The sequence below is a fragment of the Alligator mississippiensis genome, chromosome 8 (genome assembly GCF_030867095.1).
Source record: "Alligator mississippiensis isolate rAllMis1 chromosome 8, rAllMis1, whole genome shotgun sequence".
In the NCBI taxonomy this organism is placed as follows: domain Eukaryota; kingdom Metazoa; phylum Chordata; order Crocodylia; family Alligatoridae; genus Alligator; species Alligator mississippiensis.
Window position 1 is genome coordinate 8276483 of NC_081831.1, and position 23702 is coordinate 8300184.

Below are 23702 nucleotides of genomic sequence, written 5' to 3' on the forward strand. Positions count from 1 at the left end.
TGCATCCCCCCCTTGCCATAACAGCAAATCGGAGTAGGAATTATACAGCTCTACCTAGTAAAGCAGCAAAGGCCATATGTTTAAAGAGCTGCTCTGCCATGAAAAGGGGCTCTATAAAATTGGCACCTTCTTCCCCATCAGACCTGCCCCATTAGGGGACTGGGAACATGATCTTTCTACTTTTGGGATCAAAACTAACTGCTAGTGCTTCGCATTTTCATCCTGTTTATTTTGCAGATTGGCCATAACTCTAGGAAAAGGAGATGGATTCTTTTTTGGCTAATGCACACTCAGCAGAATTGCTCTCGGCACTGTAACTTTAGGACCAGACTCTGTGCATTATATTTATGCAACATAGAGTATGTTCACATTGCAGTCGGAGAAGTGAAAGCAGAGATACCTCAGATAACTTTACTGGTCACCTTTTTAGCTATAGTAGTGCAGAGCTCATCATAAACCAGGGTAAATTAACCTCAGCCATGTAAAGTAGCCTGTGGATGTAGACATACCTGGCATCAGACCAGAAAGGACAATCCAGTTGTTAGGACTTGGGGTGGGGGGGAAATGAATTCAAGTCGCTGCCTCTCCTCGGAGGACCGGGGTGTTGGGGGCAAGTCTTCATCTCTGTAACTGAGAGCAGACTGTGGGCTGCTCAGATGCTGCGGTAAGGGGGCCATGACCATACTGCTGATAGAGAGAGCCAGTCTTCTTTGCAAATACATTTTAGCCTCTGTTTCAATGCAAACATTCAACAAAGCCTCTATTGTGTTTGCAGCTAGCAAAAATCAGGCGTGGCCTTGCTGCTAGCTCTCTGCCGTCACTGGCTCCCCCAGCTGTGGCTTCGACCCAGCTATTGCTACTTGGAGAGGTTTCAGTGAGGTTTCTAAGCCTGCCACCTGTTAGATGCTTTTGTTTCCTGCCTGCCAGAGTTTCAAACTGTTGCCAAACGGTTCATGAGGCGATGGGAGAAACAGAAAGGGAAGCTAAGGTAATGGAGAGCTACACAGAGTTTTATTGACTGTTTCCCTGTTACAGCTCCAGATTGAAGTGCACCTCGTGCGGCTGGTCTGTACGCATTGTTTCTTGCACACAACCTGATTTTGAGAGCATTAGGCCTCTGCAAAGTGGCTTCGGATTCAGACTCGGCCGATTGAGGGGACAGTGATTCGATTTGGTGATTCGAATCACTGTTCTGAATCGATTCAGCTGCTGCCAAATCTCTGAATCAGCCAGGCCCATCCCCCCCAGCCCAGCACTTGGAAAAAAAAATGCCCCGATTCAGTGGGTGCTGCTGGGGGCGCAATCCCCACTGCCCCCATTGCCCCACACTGCATGGGGGGCTCTGCCATGAGTCCCCCAGGCCCCCCATGGCTGCCCTGCCTGCCCCAGCTCCAGCCCTTTAAGGAGAAAAAAACAAAAAAACCCAAACTCACCAGTTCCTGCCCGGCGGGGGGGCAATCCCCGCTGCCCCTCACTACCCTGCGCCATGTGGGGGGCTTTATATGAGCCCCCTGAAGCCCCAAGGCTGCTGCAAGAGCTGGTGAATTTGGAGCGGGGTTTAATTTTTTTTTTCTTAAAAGACTGGAACTGGGGTGGGTGAGGCAGCCATGGGAGAGCAGGGGAGTCAGGGGGCTCATGGCAGAGCCCCCCATGCAGCATGGGGCAGTGGGGGGCAGTGGGTATCACCACCCACCCTGGCAGCAGCCAGTAAGTGGGGTGGGGTTTAAAGCGCTGGGAGCTGGGGTGGGCAGGGCAGCCATGGGGGGGAAGGGGAGCAGGTGGGGGTCAGGGGGGCTGGGGGAGCAGGCAGTGGATGGGGGCTGGCAGGGGTCCCCGCATGGTCCCCTCCTCCAGCCCACCCCCCTCCTCCACCCCTAGTACTTACCAGCTCGGAGTCAGCTCCAGCTCCCTGCTACAGCCACTGGGGACTGCCCGAATCATCGAAGCTCTCCGAATCTCTTCCAAAGATTTGGAGAGCTTCGAATAGATTCAATCCTTTTTATTGGTCCTCTGATTCAATTCAGATTTGGAGATTCGGCCACCGAATCGGGCCGAATCTCCTCTGAATTGAATCAGCACCCGAAGCTTCATACAGCCCTAGTGAGCCCATATTCACTGCCAATGGTACTCAACTTATTGGACAACTCAGCTGAGCAAGTGCTCATGACAGATGTGGCTGTACAGTGCGGTTTTGGTTTTATAGAGATAGAGGCAGCCAAGATCACAAAATGCCAGTAGCAGAGGCAAGAAAAGGTCTGGTCTCCTAGCACACAACTCCTCTTTTCCCCACACAACTTGCGTGCAGGTTTTCTTTGATGATGGTGGCAAAGCAATTTGAACCTGATTAACACTAGGGTAAGATCATTTCCCAGGTGGATTCATCCTTGCATTATACTGGTGTCAATGAGATTAGCACCCAAGCCATGGGACCCATCGTTTCAAAAGAGCTACGCTAGGGGTATGACTCTAGCATTCAGCAGCCATAGCTAGGGTTTGCATGTTGGCACCTAGACAAGTACTAGCTTTACAAGGTTCTTCAGGAACCAGCAGTGCTCGCTGGGACACTTAGGATCATCCCAGTCACTGCACTTCTGCTTTCTCCAGCTCCCCACTGGAAAGTCTAGAACTGGGTCTTTTCCCTGTTGGGCTTGTACCAGCGCACTATCTTTCTCCTACTTGTATTATTTCTTAACCTTTTTGGCATTTTATATACATATTCAGTAATGACATAAAGAAGTCTGAGATACCATTTATATAAAAAAATACAAAGTAAAATAGCACTACTATCATTGGGTATGGGGAGATGGTACCAAGAGAAGATGGTTCGGGGGGAAGAGATTCCCAGTGTGTTATCGCAAATGACTGTATTCACGTCCTTAAAGCACATCAGGGGTTCCTAGAGCATATGGAAAAATACCTATTTAGCACTCCAGTAAATTGAAACCAAGGAAGAAATGTTCTTATTAGCTCATCTGATCCATTTAACACTGAGCAGTCTCAAATCATGATTTTTATTTAGGCTACAGAAGAAAGGTTTACTCAAGCCAGAGTCTCCCAGTTGATGGTGTGAATTCAAATGAGTCAAATCCCATGGCAATGTTTCTTTCTGACTCAGGGCTGTGCACTCTCATGATGAGCATGTTCCATTAGTGCAGCCGTGCACTGTGGGATGCTATACTTTATGCCAGACACTGAGGCAATAACTGAGACTGTTGTTGGAGAGCAACTACTCTTGAAGTTTCTACCAGCCGGTGATCGGGTTGGTACCCTTACGTCCTGCTGAGACACAGAGCTGAATTCCCCTGTGGAAAGTCATTCGGGACTCCTGTTGCATTATGGAACTGGGCACTTTCTGAAGGCAAAACCCCGCTCATCAGGGGGATCTTTGAATTTCAAGACCCATCAAAGAGGCCACAGACTCTGTGATGGGTAGGGGAGCTCTGTACACGTGTGCATGTTGCTCATCTTCACCAGTTTTCAGTGGGACACTGACATTTCCAGCTGATGTTCTTCCGACCTTCTCTAGCACTACCGATTTGTTAATCAGCTAAGAGACAAATCAGGTAAGAATGAGAGAGTGACTGGAGGTGGGACCGGACAGCAACCAGCAACGGGCATGAATCCACCTTTTAGATCTGACCTTTGGGAAAGTGATGTTCAGACGTCAACTTTCACAGCTGAATCCTCTTGGTCTAAAAGGCTGAAATAAGGCTCTGTGGATTGCGTCACTTTTGTGGTGAGAGGGATATAAACCAGATCTCGGTTTTACAGTGTATACCCATGGCTAACAATATCCGTCCACTTCCCCTGCCCCTTGCCCCTCCTGTATTATACATAGTGTGCATGGCCACACATGACTGAGTAAAGACAAGGAGTATGTGTGTTGGGAGAAACCCCTCCAAAGAGCAGGACTCCATTCTGGCAGGAAGGGCGAAAGACACAGCCTGCAACCATTTAGCTTGGCCCTAAGGATTGCAATTTATCTGGCCTTTCCTTCGGTTTTCCAGTCAAGTAGGCTTGTCATTAAACTCCCTTGACCTCAGCCTGCTCTGCTAGTTGGATGCTGGCTCCTGAGCAATGCCAGAGCATTTGGACAGGATCTGTTGCATTAACAGCCATAAATCACCGGTGCTAAACTGAACTGACTTTTCGAGAACTTTCCTTGGAGCTCCGCCATTCTCTGAATAAGCAGGGAAAGAGGTGGCCCTGCTCTTCCTACCGCACGCGTATGAATGGGTTACACATTACAGGATAGGTGTGTGCGCTTGTACGCACCACGTGCATAAAACCCCAAACGGCTAGTACGCTCAAAGTTCAAGAGAAACCCACAGATCTGGGTCACTCTGCTCTCTAGTTTTTTACCCTACTCGTCTTCTTTACGGGTCTATTACTGTTCTGCAGACTGACTCTGAAATCGGTGCTTAGCAGGCCATGTGAATTCAACAACAGCCAGACATGCAACTCAATGCTCTTTTTTACACGCGTGCCCCCTTCTAAACTCTTGTCTTGGCCGACAGTCTGGAAAATACCCACGTTGGAAGAATTAATGCTGAGGCGTGTCGCACACCAGAGGCTGATGCGTTGTAACATAACCAGATGAGCAAGTGCACATATGATATACAGCGGCAAGGGCCCTAACCTTGACTGCCCTGCTTTTTCTCTATCTCTCTAGAGAGAATGCATCTGCCAAAATGTGGGAAAGCAAGTTGTGTTTTTTTCAGCTCCCAACAGCTTGATTTGTGAAAAAAATGTGTGCTTGCTGTTTGACCAGTGTTGGAGGAGAATAGGCCTGTAATCTCTCCCGTGCTGGCCTCAATCAGGACTCGTTCCTCTGAAGAAAGTTTAAGGAAACCATTCATTTCAGCATCCCAAATGGAAGTGACTTCAGGGGTCTCAGACTGGGGAAGCTGGGTCCGAGTCTGCTGAGAAAGGTCCGCAAGCTCCCTCTACAGACCTCTTAGCTACATACTGGAAATTCAGGCTGCTTCACTGCTCGGCCTCATATACGCGGGGTAGATAATTAAATAGGAGTGGGGGTTTAAAGGCCCCACTGATCTACATTTTTCTCCCTGACTAAACAAGATGTATGGTAAAGCCTCATACCCCTGTCAGAGTTTGTTGTGCTCCATATAGGATCATGAAGATGCACCCACTGAGGGGCAATGCCTAAGAAAGTCAGAGTCCTCTCCTTTATGGACCCAGCAACACAGAGCTGTCCTGAATAACAATGAGATCATTGTCAAAAATGCCAAGTGATGGAAGTCAGCAGAGGATCCTTAGTCAGTGGTGGCTGAGCTGGAGTGATTAATGCCCAAGAGTCGCAATGAATCACGCCAACCACATCCATGAGAGCATCGCTGTACGAGACAGTGCTTTGCACTGGGCGACACGCGGGGCACCGCAAACCACGTTACAGACTAAATCATGTGAAAAGCCAGCACACCATTACGATCCTGATTAGCAGGAGAAGCTAAGTCGGAAAGATAAGCCTTTAATCTCATGATGGCAGGACGCACTGAGCCCCAAGGGCTTCAGGCAGCCAAGAGCTTCAAAACATTGCAGAGCAGAAGCACCAGCACCTCTGCCGCATTCGTTTTCCAGGAAAAACTGAAAACAGTCAAGAAAACTGGATCGACACGTCTTGCCAAATTTCGCTTTCGCTTGTACTGCTGCAGCCCCCCAGACTTCAGCAGGGCTGTAGCATTACAACTGCGATATATGTGGCCTGATCCAAAAACCCATTCAGATCGCTGGTTGAGTGCCCAGGGATCTCAACAGACTTTACAGAAGATTTGTAGGCTAGGAAATAAGAGCTTTGGTTTAGGAAAATAATTAAGAACGTACCTAAAGTAATTTAGTAGTAGACTGTGCCTTAAGCGTATGCTTAAAGTTATTCATAAACTTATTTAGAAACGGTTTTAGAGCCAGGAAGACCATTGACGTATGATGGACTGAAACACACACTTATATGACATATATTACTTATATGACATATATTACTTATATGACTTTTGGTCAGCCTTACTCTGGCTGCAACCTCTGGTTGCAGTCTCAGATTTTGGCAAAACCAAAGGCAGCCACCTTCGGATTACTAGGCTTGACCTTGAGTCAAGACAGTCTGTTCAAAGTAGGGAAGTTTGCTTCCAGAGCCAGGCTAGGCCAAATTGTCAAAAAAAGGAAAAGAAGAAGAAAACCAATTCTTTGCAATTCCCTTTACCAGAGAAATACTGGTAGTTGACTAGGGGATTTGACCAGGAGATTCTCCTTAACTCGAGAGGAGTTGTGTGGCTAAATCTCCTGATCGGCTTTAAACCATCCTCCAGTCTGTTTGTCTACCCCTGGACTAGGCAAGGAGGTCTGGCCTAGGAAAGGATATGCTGAGTTGCAACCCAGAGCGGACGGACTCGAACGAAATCTTTAGCAAGAACCTTTCCTTACAATAAGTCATCCGCTTGCCGAGTGCCTGGCTTAATGAAGTCAGTAAAATAAACATGGTGACTAAGAAGGTTCTTGTACGAAAGAAAAGGGACTTTAATTTCTCATTGGCACAGCAAAATGATAAATGTGTTTTCTTGCAAGAGATTTTATTTACTCTGATTACTTTCCCTAATAAACTCCCACCCCACCCCGGTGAATGTTCTTGGCTGTATGGTTTTTGACAACAGCTAAGAGACAGCACAGGCTCTTAAAAAAAAAAAGCTGAGGCTATAAATCAGACTTGCCAGTCTTCCATGCCCAATTATATAAACAGAAAAAAAATGTGATTATTATGCTGCTTGGTTAGCTGGCTCCACTTTCCCTCACTTGAGACAGTTCCTTGCCGCAATTAGATCCAAGCACTATGTGGAGACTGTGCTGTAAGGAGAGCTGAATTTTAATTGAAAGAGCAACCTCATTTGTGATTTTGCCTTTTTTTTTTTATCTCCCCCCCCTCCTCCACGCCCACCCAAATTACAGCTTTAAGTATTTTAGGTCTGGGGGAAATAAATACATCAGGAAATGTAAGCAATTGGGACTCCAAATGAACTGCTATTGAAACTGCGCAGCGTGGCTGATTGCGACATTTGAAGCAGAGGCTCTTCTGACTGATTGCACTTTTGCCGCTCTCAGTCTGTCTCATAAAAAACCACACTTGAAGTATCTTTTCCAATCCACAAGAGACAGCACGCTGGATTGCATTCGATTATGCCATGATTGAAGTTGTCAAGAGCCCCCTTTCAGGCTAACAGCATGTCATTCATTAACAGAAAGGGAAGATTTTTGTTATTTCAGTTGGAAAACCTGTCCCTTGTGTAATATACGCTGAAAATGTTGGTTGGTGAGCTCAGAGACTAAAGTGAACAGAGAAACTCCACATTTCAAGGGTTTTAACAAAGATTTGGAGAATGCTTTTCTTGCTGGAAGCCCCTTAATGTGTTAAGTACCTCCTACAATCTCCTTTTGGGACCCCAAACTCTTCAGTAGCCATAACTTGTAGCACTTCCTTTCTCGCAGGGCAGTCACAAGCCTCAGAGCACCGTTGATCCTCTGCTTCACGGGAACTGTCTGTACCAGCACGCCTTGGAGGCTAGGAAGGGATTCAGGACCTCCCGTCTTTATCCCCTCCAGGAGTAAAGGGGTGGTGCAAAGACATTGTCTCCCTGATGTAATCAGCCACAGAGCATTTCTGCTCTTGTTCATGACTAGAGGAAGGAGAAATCTTCCTTTGTCTCATTGCTGGAGAGTTTTCAAGTGTCCACCCAAACTGCTCAGGTTGGGAGCAGATTTACTATTTAAGCATAGACTGCACTGGGAACTTCTGTGCTCATTAGGGGCCTGACTATTTATGTTAGAGTCCAACTGTAGACATAATTATACTAGCACAAAAGTCTTGTAGTTGGTGCACCTTTTTCTTCTTGGGGAACTTGGAGGAGCTGTGCTGCGCTCAAAGTCTCTAGACTTCTGCCAGGGTTGCCTTGTCCATCAGGGATGGCCCACGTAGTTGGGTAGCAGAAGAGCTTCTAGTGCTATTGTTTTTATTGCTCACAGGAGGCAGCATGATGGTTAAAAGCAAACCCTCCTCATAGTATTGAGGTCTTTCTATGGAGATAACATGCCCCTAAAATAAATATAGCTCAGTCTATGCTAGTAGGGATTGCTGATGTAGCTAGATTGGCAAACGTTTTCTAGGGTAGACCTGGCAATGCTGAGCAGGGAAGAGGGAAATCCAGGAGCCATGAAAACCGATGGAAACAATCCTGTTATGTCAGTAGGGCTAGGATTTCACCCCCAGTCCATCTACATTTTCCTGTTGTCAGTGGAAGTTAAAACAAGCACTTTTTAGGTGATAAGCGGTAAGAGTTGGGTTTTCAAATGTGCAGATCCTGTCTCCAGCTCCGCTCCCAATAGCTAACTCCACAAACAACACTCAGCGCTTTGGGAAATCCCAGCCTACACAGATCATTTGGTTTCAAAACCAAACATCATATAAAGAAATGTGGTTGACCGAGAGAGTAAGAGAAATGGAGCAACCTATTGCCAGTAAGCCGAGCAAAGTGGGCCAAATGGGATGAACTAGTATCAGTAAAACAAAACAGTTCCTTACAGTTGACTAGGGGATTTGGCCGCATGATGTCAGTGGGAGTTGTGCGGCTAAGTCTCCTAAGTAGCTTTTAAGAAAACCAACTCCACTGTGACTTCTGTCTGGATACGATGGCAGACAGCCTGGTCTAGCAAAGCGTAGATTCAAAATAGTTCTGTTCCCAGTTCAACCCTCGGGCATGTCCTTTCACATCTTTGTGTCTCAATTTGGCCCTATCTAAAATAGGAGAAATGAATAATTTTGTTTCCTACATAAAGCACTTTGAGATCAATCGTGGGGCTGGAAAGGACCTCTTGTCCGCTGCCAAACAAGACCTTGTCACTGTCCCATGGATTATGGAGCACATACTCTGGCTTGCACGGCCAGCACCTTTGGGCTGATTTCCTGATTGAAAGTGCTGTATGAAATCTACCTCCTCTTAGTGTTATTTCCTCTAGTTTGCTCGAGTCCCACCATATTTGACACTACCTTGTATCTGAGAATATTGCCTGTGATGTCAATAGTTGTAATTAATTTTAATACATGTTTAGGATCAGAAAATAACACTTGCCAGCCATATCTTCCTGAGCATAAGTCCAGGTTTGGGGAGTCAGTCATTATTGCAGGTGTTTAATTAACACCTCTCCGGCTCAGGGCAAAGAGATTTATTGCTGGAGCCTGAGAATGAGTGAGGTAATGAATGAGTTGTACTATCCGTATCTTCAGCAGGGAGTTTAAATGCTACCTGCTGGTTCTTTTTCTAGGTGTAATTATATTAACATCTTGGTGTTCAGATGCAGGATTTCCTGCTATAAAAACCACTTGCGTTAATGGGCCCGCTCTCAACAACAAGGGGTAATGTTACAATGGAGGCATGTATTTTAAATGCCGTGTGTATAAGGAGACAAGGTTCTTTGGGTAAATCTTATATCTTTTATTAGACCAACTTAAATAGTTGGGAAAAAAATTCTTAGCAAGCTTTCAGGTTTAAAAATCGTGTATAAGTATGGTTTGACCTTTTCTGGGCATTTAGGGCTCCGTTCAGCAAAGCCTGAGTTGCACATTAGCTTTATCCCAATAGGATTTAAAAGGGCGCCTATATGCTTTGCTGAACCACAGGCCAGGCACTGTCTAACTCGAGAGCTGGTTCAAATGCCTTAACGCTCTCCGTTCAGGTAGCTTGTTCTGAATTGCACATTTCCTTGTTGCTGGGTGAAATCTCAAGGCAAAAAAACCCAAGTGACAGCCTTTTGTCCAACCTGTGTTTCACATACAGGACTCCGGGTATTTGACTTTTTTTCCCCCTACCATTTTCTGCATGCATTTGTATGCTGTGGGTGTCATGCTGCGGTGCTAATTAGCCCTCCTGAAGCACTGCCCTCACAACAGGTGGAAAAACCTGCTTCTAGATTAATAGAGTTAACATTTGCTCCTAAAAAAGGCTTCTCAATGAATGCCGTTTGTTTGAGAAGATCAGCCTCCTTTCGAAGCCAAGCAGTGGCATAGTTTCCCCTTTGGCTTAAAAAAGCGCCCACTTACCACGATTTAATTCCAGATCAATTCTGCCGTTCAAGGCAAGAACGGTTCTAGACCCACGTGGGCAGCCTTCTGCCTTTTTTTAATGAGCGTGCCTCCCTCACTTGCACCTCATCCATCAGCTGGCCCTACAAATCGTAATGCAGAAGTTCTCCTGATCTGTTTTGATCTGCACAATGTGTGTATTATTCATCACAAGCTGTCTGTGCAGATGGCGTTCTGCAGAAAAAAAATACCCCCGCTCCCAAACTCTTTTCAACTGGTTGGAGTGAGTGGCCTCATCCCCGCAACGGCGGTGCAATCTCCCAACATCGGTGAGCTGGAGATCAGCAGCGTGGGGTTCTTGAGAGCATCCTGTGCCCCACCTGAGCTAATGGTACCACTCCACATCCAGTGGTTTGTGAGCCAAACCCTTCCTGGAGAAGTTATAACAAGTTACCCCGCTGTAAGGAGCTGGCCCTATGACCCTGACCTTCACTTTACTTCATCAAGGTGACATTTCCCATCACCACCCTTGGAGGAAAGTCCTTGTATTTCTAGCTTGCTCGGCAGCCACTTCCTTGGAGAGCACGCCTTGCATTGTACAACAAAATGACCATTGAGCTGCATAAAATACCGACCTCCCCTAGCCTGTGATGTATATCATCCTTCCTAAAACATCCTGCCCACTGTACAGTGTTTTGTAAGGTCAAGCCAGGGAGTTTGTGCAATGTGGGTGGACAGTAGGCTTGCAAAACTCTGCTTAATTTATTCCATATGACAAATGTCAGTGTGTTTACAGGGAAGAGATAGCAGGCTCTGACTTTCAGATGTGGCTGGAGGGCAATTTCCTTTGTAATTCTGAAGGGCCGAGAAACAGCTGTGGTTCTAAGAGCGTAATTGATGGCAAGGGCTTGTCTAAACACGCGAGTTACTCAGAATTCATATAGGGTGTGAATTTAAAGCAGAATAGTCCTGTTGTGTGTCTGCACACTGGTTTCAGAAAAAAAAAAGGTCTTTTTCTGTTTCACTTCATCCACTTTAACAGCTTTCCCCCAGCCGATTCAAAGCAGAAAGTGAGCATGTTTGAAGCCACGTCTGGGTGGTAAATTAACCATCCCAAGCTGCGGTACCTTCAGGCACGCTGCATTGTCCTGTGCAGGCTGCCTATTAAACCGGAGCACTGCAGCTGTCTCTGTGCAGTGCTTTGCTTGGGCTAATTAATGCAGGGCAAGGTAAGAGCATTGTCACTCAGCGGTGCTAATTAGTCTTCCTGAAGCAGTGTCCTGACCCAGCCTCCTGGCTTGCAGTTTGAGGAGCGCCCCATGCTGAGCCCTGTGACAGTTTACCGTGTCTGTGGCATTGCAGCACGGGATGAAAGCTGTCGAGGAGCACTTCCAAACCCAAGGGAAATTGCCCGCATTATCTAGCACCCACATTTAGGCTTATTTTGCCCTACATTTAACTATTCTAATTTATAGGTGTTGAATGATGGAAGGGAAACATTACTTCCCAATGGTTAATTGCCTCCCAACCATTGCTACTGTCTGTTCTGTTGGAAAAGGCCACCCTTGTGCATTGAAGGCTTTACAAAATTTGAGGAGCATAGAGCTCACACAACTCAGCGTGTTTCCTCTCTCTGCACTTGTGGTTGTTTAGTTCAGTGGTTTTCTTGCATGTTAAGGAATGACTCACTTTTGCTCAGGCCAAGCAGAATATGAATTTGGGGTTTGCAAAGCCTCGTCAGCTGAGCTCTGCATTTGCAAATCCAAACCCCAGACTATGGGTAGCTTGGATCCAGTTCCAATTTATCTGAACTCAAATGATCTAAAACCAAAGTGGAGGGTTTGGAGGGAAGGTTTTTAACCCTCATGGATTCAACCGGCAAGAGCTTCCCTGGCACAAAGGAGCTTGCAGATGTTTTCTTGAGATGGGCTTCAAATGTTACCAAGCTCTACCAGTCTATCCATTTGAGTGGATGCAAAGGACTATAAGGGATGCAAACTTGAGCGGATGCAAAGGACTATTAAAGCCCCCCTTTTCTCCAAGCCACACTCAGGTAATGTGTGTGGGTGCAAGGTTTTAGTCAGTGGAAACCCAGAGCAGAGATATTTCCAGGCACCTGGGTTAGACCTGGGGATTTTAGCTTAGCCAACCTCTTGTTTTATTGAATCCAGGACTCAATCAGATTTTACCTCTCCTTTTAGAAAGATTTTGATTGGGAGGGGAATATCCCCCAGGGTCTAAACAGTCATTGGCGACACATAAGGGGTGCACGCGGGTGCACATGCACCCCCTGAGATTGGCCATGCACCCCCTAGAAGCACCAGCCGTGAAACTGGAAGTGCACTTCTGGTTTCACCGCTGGCTCGGTGATTGCCCGCTGGGGGACTGCCCCCCGTCGGCGATCTGGTGCCCCCCCAGACTCGGGAGTCACCAGTTGCCCACGTAGCTACTGGAAGCCATTGGTCACAACTGGTTGATCAGCCAATGAGGGAACATCAGATGCAGCGCCAGAGCCCCCAGTTTGCCCCATTTATGCAGCATGAGTGAATGGGGAGAGGGGAGGAGAGATCTGCGCCAGAACAGTCACCTGCTCCTTGCAAGGGTCTCCTGTGCCTGCTCGGCTCCCTGACTCCGCTGTTCCTTGCACAGGAAACGTGCCTTGCAGCATAAAGGGAGGAAGGGGTGTGCTGGGAAAGGAGCAGAGGAGTGTCAAGGATGGGCAGGGCAGGTAGGAAATAGGTCGTGGGAGGATATGGAGGAGCCAAGCTCTGTTACACCCAGTCTTTCACCAGCAGCACAAGTTACCGCTTCCCCCTAGAGCTGTACCGTACCGTGCATCACGACTGGGCAGCCGAGAGCCTCCGCTGCTTGTTGGCCCATCCTTCATCGTGCTTCAGCTCTGCTCAGGAGCTGGGGGTAACTGCTCCTGCTCCTGTGGAAGACAATGGGAGCAGGGTTTGGCCCCGAGTGATTGACTTCCCATTTTGTGTTGTGTGAAAGGGTCGTGCTAGCTGCCCCACTCAAGAGCATGCAAAATTCACTACCTAGGAACCTAGAGTTGTACACTGCTATGCTGTGAAGCACTCATCTTCCTCCTCCTCTGTAGTGGCTCTGGAGTTGCGTGGTTGACAATGGGGCTTTCTGCACGCAACACGTTTGCAAAGAAATGAAATGAAATCCCTCTCTAAAGGTGATCCTGAAATAAAGATCTGCTGCTTTTATGTGATATGTTTGACCAAAGGCTGGTTCAGAAGAGTTGTGACCTGAGATGCATCAAGTTGAATCTCTGCTTTGGGACAGGGATCATCTTTTTTGCTCTGTGCTGGTCCAGTAGGGTCCATAACTAAGACTCCTAAGTGCTACTGCAATGCAAATAATATCAGTGGAAAATAACAGCACTGCAGAGGTGGATAATCAGACACATAAGAAGAACTTAATCTATTGTACCCCAGCCTGATCATCAGTTATACTTATGTCAGTTATACTTATGTTAACCCTAAGTAAACCTACTCACATCAGCAGAGTTATTCCAAATTTACTACAATCTGCCGTGTATTACGGGCCACCATTTTACCCTATTTTCTCATGTATAACACATACCTTTAACAAAAAACCCCCCAAAATATCCCCCAGGTGCTAGAAATTCAGAAGTGCGTTATAAATGAGGAAATATGGTAACAACAGTTTCTGCTGCTTAAGCTTCTGCGGGGCAAAAGCAAAATTATTCTGTATGCAATCCATATGGAGCAGAACAATAATTCGGCTTGGCTCCTTAGCTGCTGCTGCTCAGTTACTACAAGGAAAACTCTTATTTTTCTTCATTCTGCCTTTCCTAAACAGGGTGTTTGTCTTACAGCGTGGTGTGTTGTACGTGAGAAATACGGGTGAATTAAAACATCCAGCCATACCAAGGCCTAGGTAATACAGAACTGCTTTGGAGCACACCAGACTACATATAGCAGATCCTCCAGACATTAGCAATTCAAAAAGGGACCGCACTGTCTGGGTTTCCAGCGGTCAGGAAAATGCAAGGCGTTTGGACAAAAGGAGCTGTGTTTTCGCTGTTGGAAGATAACATGGCAGTTGGGTTTAGGTGGTTTATGGAACCTGAGTTTCTGAATAGGCGTGAAACCACAGGAGGCCCAACTATCTGAGCTATGTGAGTGCTGAGGGCTTGCCAAATGCTTTCACATTCTCCTTTTTGGCTCAGCACAACCCGAGGCAACACAGTTGTTGCTTTGCAGAAAAATGCACGCATGCAGATCACTGAATGTTTGCTACAGACTAAGAGGGCTCAGTCCTTAGGCTTTGCCTTAACACCAATGATTCTGGATCAAAATGTGGCTGAAGGCAGGTCTCCCCTAACTTGGAGAGAGTCAAAAGTGGAGGGGGACTTTTACAATCAAATTTCTTTTTGCTGTTAAAGCTTGCCGGGAGGGGCTAGGATGTTGGTTATTTTCCTGTGTACAAAATATTTTGGAGTGGTTTCGTCTCATGTAGGAGCCAACTCTAAAGTGCTTTAGACTGTGTAAATACTAGGACTGGCCCCAGAATTCAGTTAATTTAATCCGGATATGAACCTGTGCAGCTGTGATCAGAATAAGGTCCATGATGTGAATACGTTTATGGAGAATAGCATATGTTGTATCACAGTAATACTGCACGTGCCCATGAAGATCAGAGCCCCATTGAGATCAGCCCTGAACAATAATAATATGTAATAAGATTTAGTCCCAGCCCCAAAGAGCATATAATTTAAACAGGTATAGGCAATAGTGTCCCCATTTTGCAGACTGGAAACTGAGGTCCAGAATAAGGTCCACATATTGATTCTGACAGGAGACACGCACCTAAATATCTTTGTGACTCTAGGCCTAAGTGACTTGCCCAAGGTCACAGAGTCAGTCTGTGACAGAGCAGGACTCCTAAACCCTAGTCCTGCTCTGGGATAATGCTTCCTCGTAGACCTTGTTTCATGGTGAAGGTGGGAGAATAGGAGAGAGAAGATCTTACTTCTGCTCAGTGGAAGAGGAATTCTTTAGCTGAGACAGACCAGGGCACCTCTAGCGTAGGAGAACCACATCTGGCCTCTCTGCCATGGGAGCTCGTCGGCGTAGGCTGATGGCAAAGCCTACCGTGCATCACTTGTACGAGCGTGGGGGAGCAACTGAAACAACAGAGTTAATGTCAAGGGTTTCATTTCCACTTGGGCACCGATGCCTGAGCCTCCACAAACACAGCCCTTCGCTTTCTGTGCATGTGCGAGTGCGAGCTGAACATCTGGTAAAGGTTAGGGTCAAACATATAAATGGGGGAAGCTCAGCACATTTCATTAAAACACTCAAGCTGTGACGTCAATTGAACTGATCAAGCCCTTCTGCGTTGCAGGCAGGGAACCATTAACTTTATCCAGTGAAGAGTGTTTATATGGAAAATATGAAGCCAGGAAGTTTCTCCTGATTGGGATATGAAGGCTATCAAAGTTGTTGGCTCTTCTGTGTTCCTTTCTGCATGTGTTGCTTCCCTGCGCTCTCTCTTCCCTGGTAACACTTGCTTCTTCTCTGCAACCGGAGGCACTTCTGCTTGCCCTTTCTTAGGGACACTTGCTTCTAATGGGGGGATGTTGCCGCTTTGTCGAGTGGCGCAGGAGCCCATGGGGTCTGACCCAGCTCTCACATTTTGCAGGGAGCTGCTGTATACAGCTTCCTGCAGCACAGATACCAAATGGCCATGGTCCAAAATACACTTGGAAGAAGCAAGGTTGGGTTTAGGAGCATAATTAAAACAAAATAGCTGCCATGAAAACAAAATGCTTACTCCTGTAGGCATTTAAAGCTATAGGCAGGTTGTCCCAAATGCATGTGGAATAGAAGGGAACCTGTCTTCTTATAACTCACAGGGATTTTTGTGGCTTTTCTGGTAAACTTATCAAGGCTTGATATTTTCTCTGGTAATTCTGGCCCTTCCAGGGACTGAAATTACTGACTAAGCCTAGTTAACCTGCTTCTCCTGGGAAAGCAGCTTATTTGCAGGACTCCAAGAAATAAGGCAACTTTTGGACTTGATCATAGCATCTAGATTAGACACAGTCCTTTGGTAATACTCGAAGCATCTGTTTGACCTATCACTAACCCATCCCTTCCCATTTCATGGTGATTGAACTTAAGATCGTTGATGTTAAACCGTGGATTTTTTATCACCTGGGTTTGCTTTATTAGCTGGTGGCGCAGCGGGTTCTTGCTCTTACCCCAGGAACACATGGTGCTTGCAAAACAGCAAACAAAGTTTATTTCTGTGGGTACTAAAATGAGGAGTGCAGCTAAATAAGAGACTTCACAGTGCTCTGGATCCTAAGAGCTGAGCCGTTGGCTCTACAGGAAATGCTGTTTCAGTCCAAATCTTTGGCCAGATAGGCAAGTGAGCTAAGGGCTTGGTAACACCATATGTAGTGAGCCGCACAAATGTTGGTCGGTGTTAGTGCTAGGTTGGAGTTTGGAGCAGTCACACACTTCATCTAGAAACTTTCTCTGATTGTCCTCTATCTGCACAGCTGTGACTTGCCACTCGCAGCCTGGTGGGCAGGGGCAGGACTAGGAGCTGTAGCCGTGAGTTGGCACCCGGGGCCTGGTGAGCCAGGACAGGCTTTTATCCCTGCTCTGCAGGCGGGGGTGAGAGAGATCCTGGGATACTGGAGGACTTCAGCATGGGCGGCACATCTGCAGGGAGTGGCGGCACCTTAATGGAAGAGGAGCTGGGTCCTGCAGATCAGAGATGATCCTGCCCTGGAGTGGTGTAACTTGGAGCCACGTATCGAGTGCTGCAAACCGCTTTAAGGTGTTAATGTACAGACAATCCGGAGGTTAAGAGCTCCAGGAGCTATCCAAAATTACCATAGATTCATAGATTCATAGATGTTAGGGTCAGAAGGGACCTCAATGATCATCGAGTCTGACCCCCTGCATAGGCAGGAAAGAGTGCTGTAACAAGGCCCTAAGTAAATGGTGAGTGGCCCCTTCAGCTCCTAAAGGAGATTTGACGTGTCATATAGCTCACCATCAGTGGTGAAGTTGTTTTCTGCCCTCTGCACATAGGAAGAAGGATAGCATAGAAGAGTCATTACAAGACTTAGACCCATGACTTTGGGATGGAGAGATTGGAAGGAGTGCTGGTAGATAAAACGCCTACTTGCATGCAACAAAAAGTTCCTCGCTTTATCTCTACATACTCCTTTAAGATCCTCCCCCGCCCCGATAAAATATTGCTCACATTTTCACAAGCCCGTATTCACCTAAGACTTCACATTTGTGCTCTTGTTGTACACATATATCCAAATGAGACTTTGGGGTTGCGTGACCCACCACTGAGTGGTTGTGCAGGTAGGTAGGAGAGCGCGGTGGTGCACAGACGTACCTGCGCTAGCTAGTTCATGGCACCATCAACCAGTCCAGCGCTACCAACCAGCACAGATCGTTGCAGAGAAGATGAGAATCCTTCTCACGTTCAGTCCTAGTTTTCTCTCTTCTAACTTGTGCCTCTTCTGACTCATGATTTTAAGTTTCCCTCAGACGATTGCCGCAACTTCTCTGTCTGACTCATCCAGGCTTCCCCTAGGTATGACTCTTACACAAGGCAGGACAGAGCTTTCCCTCTTCCTTATTGTTAGCATGCAGACCCCCAAACTTGAGCCTACTCTTTCCAAGGAGTTAGGGTTTTTGAGAAGGGGTCACCCCTCATCCTTCATTGAACCAGTTGAGTTGGGACTGTGAGCAAGTAGGCTCTTTCCCTCTATTCCTTCTTAGGTCGCTTTCTGAGTGTCACCTAACAGAAGTCATTGGATTTTATCCTCGCAACACCACGTTGCCATTCAGCAAAGTTGTGGCTGAGATGAACTCTTGGCTTCTGGGTCCCTATCCATTAACCTGGCCGTCCTTTTTGTAGCATCCTCTTCACTTTTCCTTATGTCCGTCAGTCGGGAAGGGGTTTGGTACTCACTTCTTAGGGCCGATCAATGTTTCCATTCCAGTCTCCTGCGTTGCCTCAGGTCCCTTGCTCTTTCTCTGCAATTTTGTCTTCAAACGGGCAGCTAAGCGCTCGTGCCTATGCCCGCGCCCATGTAGTTTGCAATAGTACACCCAGGCCAGGCCAATAATCCATTTATTGTACAGAGGCCCCCAAAGTGACTTCATCCTTCATTGGGAAGCGGCTCCCAGCAGGTATGCCTTCACTTGAAAGAGTTTTTATTTTACTTTTCAACTAGTCCTTTGTGCTAGTGGCTTCCCAGGCATACAAAGCAGCTGGGAAATCAGGAGAGCTGTAAAAGCTTCAGCCCACTAAAAACCAGACAAGAAATCAGCTTTAACCATAAGTGCCAACTTGTATTTTTGCTGGGGGGGCTCAGGTGATGGATTGGGCATGTGGAAAGCTTTACACATTTCAGGTGACAGCCCTTTTCCCGAGTGGAGCCCCCACAAAAATGGGTTTCTTGTCATGCAGTTGGCTGGTTTCTATAGAATTTGGGTGTCATCCAGGGGAGCTGGTAAAACTCAACATACCTCTGAAAACAAATGTCTCCGCTGACTCAGGCATCTCGCTTATCTTCTGTTATTGCAGCACTGCCAACTCTGTGGACTTCTCCCTTTTTTTTTTAAAGTTGGTTCTCATGGGAGTGGGGGTTCCTGCCGCAGAGAGTAGCATCGTGTGCTGCAGGGCAATGGAGACAGACTCCTCTGAGGTTTTAAACTGGATTGATTCATAGATTCATAGATGCTAGGGTCAGAAGGGACCTCAATAGATCATCGAGTCCAACCCCCTGCATAGGCAGGAAAGAGTGCTGGGTCTAGATGATTGGGAAGGGCTTCCTCCACCCTGGCTTCTAAATGAGTCAAACCCAAAGGATTGTGCAGTCATGGTCTGAGCCTAACCAGCAACTTGAAACTCATTCATTTCTCATCTGGTTTGGGGTTTTTTTTAAATTCTTGTGAAACGTCACCTTTGGTTTCTTTGTGCTTATGCCCAGGCAGCACTGTGGGAAGCAGGAGAAATCAAGTTGCCCCTCATCTGTCCCCTCCTTTATGAATGCATCAGTGTAATGGAGCAGAAAACCAATATTGCATCAGTATATTGTGTGCATCACAGTAGGGCTCTTGGGTCAACCAAGGTTCAGATGCAAAACCACCTGGCCAGAAGTCGGGTGTATGCAACTGAGTCGTGATCAGGAAAAAGAACGGAGAGGAGCTCAAGGGAAACATCTCCTTGGGCAGGGATGCGACAGCAGAGGGAGTTCAGGAGGGGAACACTAGGAACAGCCAGGCTTCATTGATCTTGCGTGACCACTGGTTTCAATGGCAGAAGTTTGGACACATCATTTCTGCGAATACATACATTTACTCTCATGTTTCACCTTACACACGTGAGAAGTCTCATTTACTACAGTGAAGCCAGCGGTACAAAACTTAAGGTGCATTCGTAGATGCTTGAAGATCAAAACTTACCCCTGGGCGACAATGCGTGGTTCAGCCTATTTAGAGATGGTGCAGAGTTTCTTCTCTACCTTTACTCTGACTCCTTTAGCTTTGAAGGGAAAAGAGCCCCATTCTCTCCCTGCCTTTGTTCAGAAACCTGAGCATCTATCTGATGAAGCAAGAAATCAACCTTATTTTCAAACACGCATCTGCCAAGCTCCAAAGGTCATGCTCCAGGACGGGTCAGCCAGTGTGCAGTTTAAAAAACATTGCTGTACTCAAAGTGAAATCGCTTTTCCTTCTTTGAAGCAAGGCAATCAACTGAAGTACTTCCAGATCAAAAGCCAGCTGTTTGAAATAGGATATTGAATTTATTTTGTGTCTTTTAGCACTAGGTCTTCATTTTGTCTATGGGAAAAAAGAAAGGAGAGAGGCCAATTTTTTCAAAGTCTAGAGGATTTGCCAAGCATGAGAATGTTATTTTGCTCCCTAACTAGATGATCTGTCAGAGTAAGAATGAAAACAACACCCGCCTGCACTTCATTTGCTGGGATACAGCTCCAGCAGGGACAGCTACAGTCTCGGGGTGGTGGGGAGGGGAGTCCTTTGCCTTGCAGTGTGTTTGCGCATGCCGAATCAAATTCAAAATGAGTTTAACTGAAGTGCAATCACTTGTGTGACACAAGGGACTAACCTTGGGCTTAGTGTTGACCAGCGTTCATAGGATCTTGATGTGCTGTCTCTCTGCCTGAGGATGTTGCTGACTTTCACAAACTGGGTGCCAGCGGTTGAAAACAGCACAGTGACTAAAATGCAGGTAGTAGGCAGGGGTTAGATGATAGTGGCCTTCACTCAAGAACTTGAATGAAGCCTCTCCACTTGCAGGAAAAGCCAACTTGGGGGAAAAATATCTCGGCAACCTCTGCCCCCCATAAAGCTGGGATCGATTTGTCTACTTTTATGCTTGCTCCAACTAAATCATTGCATCTTCCATCCTGCTCTGAAGGGAAGGTGTGAACCCCTCACTAAGTTAAAGGCAGGACTCTGAGGCTTCGAGAGCTAATGACCTAAGAAATAGTTCAAGGGGTAGGGCCATATCCCTGCAAAATGAGCCTCCTCTTGGGTCAGATAAATGATGGGTGAGGCAATATTCTCCTGGTGTCATTTTGGAGCTCTACCCAAAGGAGAAATCTATACCAGGGACGAGTAGTCAGCCCGAGGAACTTTTTGTCTGACTTTCTTCCCTTGTCCAAAAGACCTCGCGTGCTGGAACGATTGTGGGTTCTGGGCTCCAACCTCTGTAGAAAGCCTGAGCGTTGGGTTTTGGAAAGGCAGGCCCTGACCAACTTCTTGGTGACATTGGTCTGATGCCACAGTGCATAGGGAAAACCAGGAGTCTCAGAAGGATAGGATGATAAAGACAATTTGTTGAACTACCATCATCCAGCCCTTTACTACTTTGGTTTTAAGGGTCCCAAGTAATGGTGTTTTTTACTCCTTCCCTCGGGAGACTGCAACACCAGAGCTGTGTTGTCTTCAGCCTGTTTCTCATCAAAGCTAAGTGCAAAAACAAATGATTTTAGGACTGAGCCCTGGATTGCCACAATTCACAAAGCGCAGCAAGGGTCCTGGTGAACACGGCCATGCTTCTGGGAGTCTAATGCAAGCCCAGGCTGAGGAAATTGTTTCATTTTATGTTGTGAGCGTTGGGCACGGGCCCCTTTACCCACTCTTGACTCCCCATTTTTCTCTCGGATGCTAGCTGAAAGCTACATTTGACTTGATTTCAGCTAAACTTTCCTTAAGAGGAATCAATGTGGACTGACAAGAATGAAACAAAGCCACAAGTGTTTATGAATTAGACATTATCTGTACTTTGGCAGCCCTGGAGTCACATGAGGAGACAAACTCCTGGCCCTGAAGAGCTTATAATCCATGCGTAGAGGGGCTGGCAGCAAAATGGTTTCTATGAGGTGCCAGGCTCCCCTTTGGCTCCCCTGCTCTGCCCATCGAGATTCACTGATGGGTGCAGGCTGCTGCAGGGTGGTGCTGGCTGCACCATTGGCAAAGTATTATTTAATTTAATGTCTGGTCTCATGGCAGAAGTGCTTGGCTAAATTCACCCTTTTTTACTATTGGGAAAATCTAAGTAAATAAATGGATATAATAAATGTTGCCAAGAGGGCCTGCCAAGAGGGAGGAGAAAGGGAGATGGTGGCATAGAACAAACAGAGGAGAAGAACAATACGGGACATGTTTGAGGGCCTCGGCTCCGGCAGCCCACCCCTAGTCAAAAAAGCACTTAAGTGCAAGCTTAACTTTAAGAATCCGACAAGTTTTGTGCGTTTCAGAGGGGCTTATATATGCCACACACAGATTTTGCTGAATAGAGAGTTATGTCTCTGCTTAAAAGCTTTGCCAAACTGAAAACAGGGGTGGCGGGGCTGATGTTACTCTGTGCTTCATTCAGAGTGACCCCACAGATCATTTGGCAAAACCTAACTCTGCCTGTGTGCATTTTTCAAAACTAGAACCAGGGCATAATGATGTGAATAGAAACCTGCATGTGATAAAAATCTGGATTTCCACGACGCCTCTGGCCAAATGATTGACGTATATATTTCTGCTCTTCCATTGATGTAATTTTTCAATTTCCTGTAAATGTCCAGGCTTGATTTATTTTTCCATTTATATGGGTTTTACAAAGAGCACTGAAGAGCTTGCACTTTAGGTCTTTTTTTTTTTTTGTTCAATCCTTTTCAGCCCTCAATCACTTCACTTCATTGTTTGCAGAAAACAATGAAATGAGAGAGATGGAAAGAACAGCTGTGAACAGCTGGGGTTGTCTACCAGGTGCTTGATTTGTTTCATCCCCTTTCTTTGAGTGGGATGTAATCCTTAAAAAGCTAAAACAGGCTGAATCCTGAAAGATTTCTAATTCCTTGGAGCTTTCAAGCACACGACTTCACTCAGTTCTTGAAACATTTTCTTTCTGATCCAGTAAGAGATTGCTAGTACCCTTCATATTTGCTTCTTGGTAGGTTGGACCAAACTGTCTGCAATGTAGCACCATTAAAGTCAGTACAGTCTTTTGAATGTTCACCACTGGGAAAATTGCTTGCTATTTTAAAGCTTATCTTGCCTGCTGAGCAGAGAAGGAAAGAGAGCCAGGACCTTGTGGGGTTCCTATCAACGAGCCTGCAAAAAATTCAAATACATTAAAAAAAGCATCCCAGGAGACCTCTATGCTTGTTCCTACTCTTTCTTCCCATTCCCATTCCTATCCTGCCTACTGGGTAATGTCATGGTGGTAAAAGTCTTGCTTGAGAGGGAACCAAACTGTGTTATGTGAAGCACAAGGCAAGGCAGTGAAAGCAGAGTAAAGACACGTGAGCCAGGGAGTCATGCTGGCAAGGCTGGCCACACACGTAGGTATATAGTTGTAAGATACAAGTTAGCAAAGTATTTCATGTTAATTAACAGTTCTTAGTATTTTGGCAAATTCAACAGGTAAGACGTTGTATCAGCACAATGCTCTACAACATCTTTCAAGTTATTGAATTGCTCAGGACATTTTTTGTTTAGAGCTGTTCCATCCTGAATCATCATCTAGTTTGTCTGCAGCAGTGGAGCATTTCCACGGTTTAGTTTGGCAGGCACAAATTAAGCTCTGAACCCTCCTGGAGTAACACTCACATCCCCTTCCCCTATCCAGTCTGCTGCTCTGTTTTCTGCCCCCTGCCCTGTTCTCCCTGTCTGCTCTGCTGCACTTTCTGCTCCCTACCTTATCTGCTGCTGTGTTGTCTGCCCCCTCCCTGGTCTGCCACATGCCACACAGAGGTTGCCCATGCCACGTAATGGCACACGTGCCTCAGGTTGGCCTCCCCTGGTCTGCAGCATCTTCACGCTTCAGGCAGCTGGCAATAGAGCACTCTTGGCTGGAACTTAGGGCGCTTGTGCATGTGACGGTTAGCATGCTGTCCAGGGCACAAAAATGGCATTTGTGTGGCTCAATGGCATCACACATTACATATGCACCAGTTTGGGGGGGGTTAGATGAGTTTGCATCAATGTTGCAAATTGCAACGATGCAGCTGTCAGCTGCCCCCCTGCCCTGGCCGAAGCGGGGTGGGCACTAGGTTGCACAGAAAAAAGTATTG

General features: G+C 46.6%; 1 protein-coding gene across 2 annotated transcripts in view; it reads left to right on the forward strand.

Moving 5' to 3' along the window:
* The first annotated feature begins 876 nt into the window (after positions 1-876).
* Positions 877-23702, forward strand: part of SMIM36 (small integral membrane protein 36) — a 34854-nt gene continuing 12028 nt past the window's right edge. For both annotated transcript variants that reach the window (XR_002092456.2, XM_059732073.1), the window contains exon 1: positions 877-988. The gene's annotated coding sequence lies outside the window, so the exon portion shown is untranslated. The remainder of the gene's footprint in view (positions 989-23702) is intronic.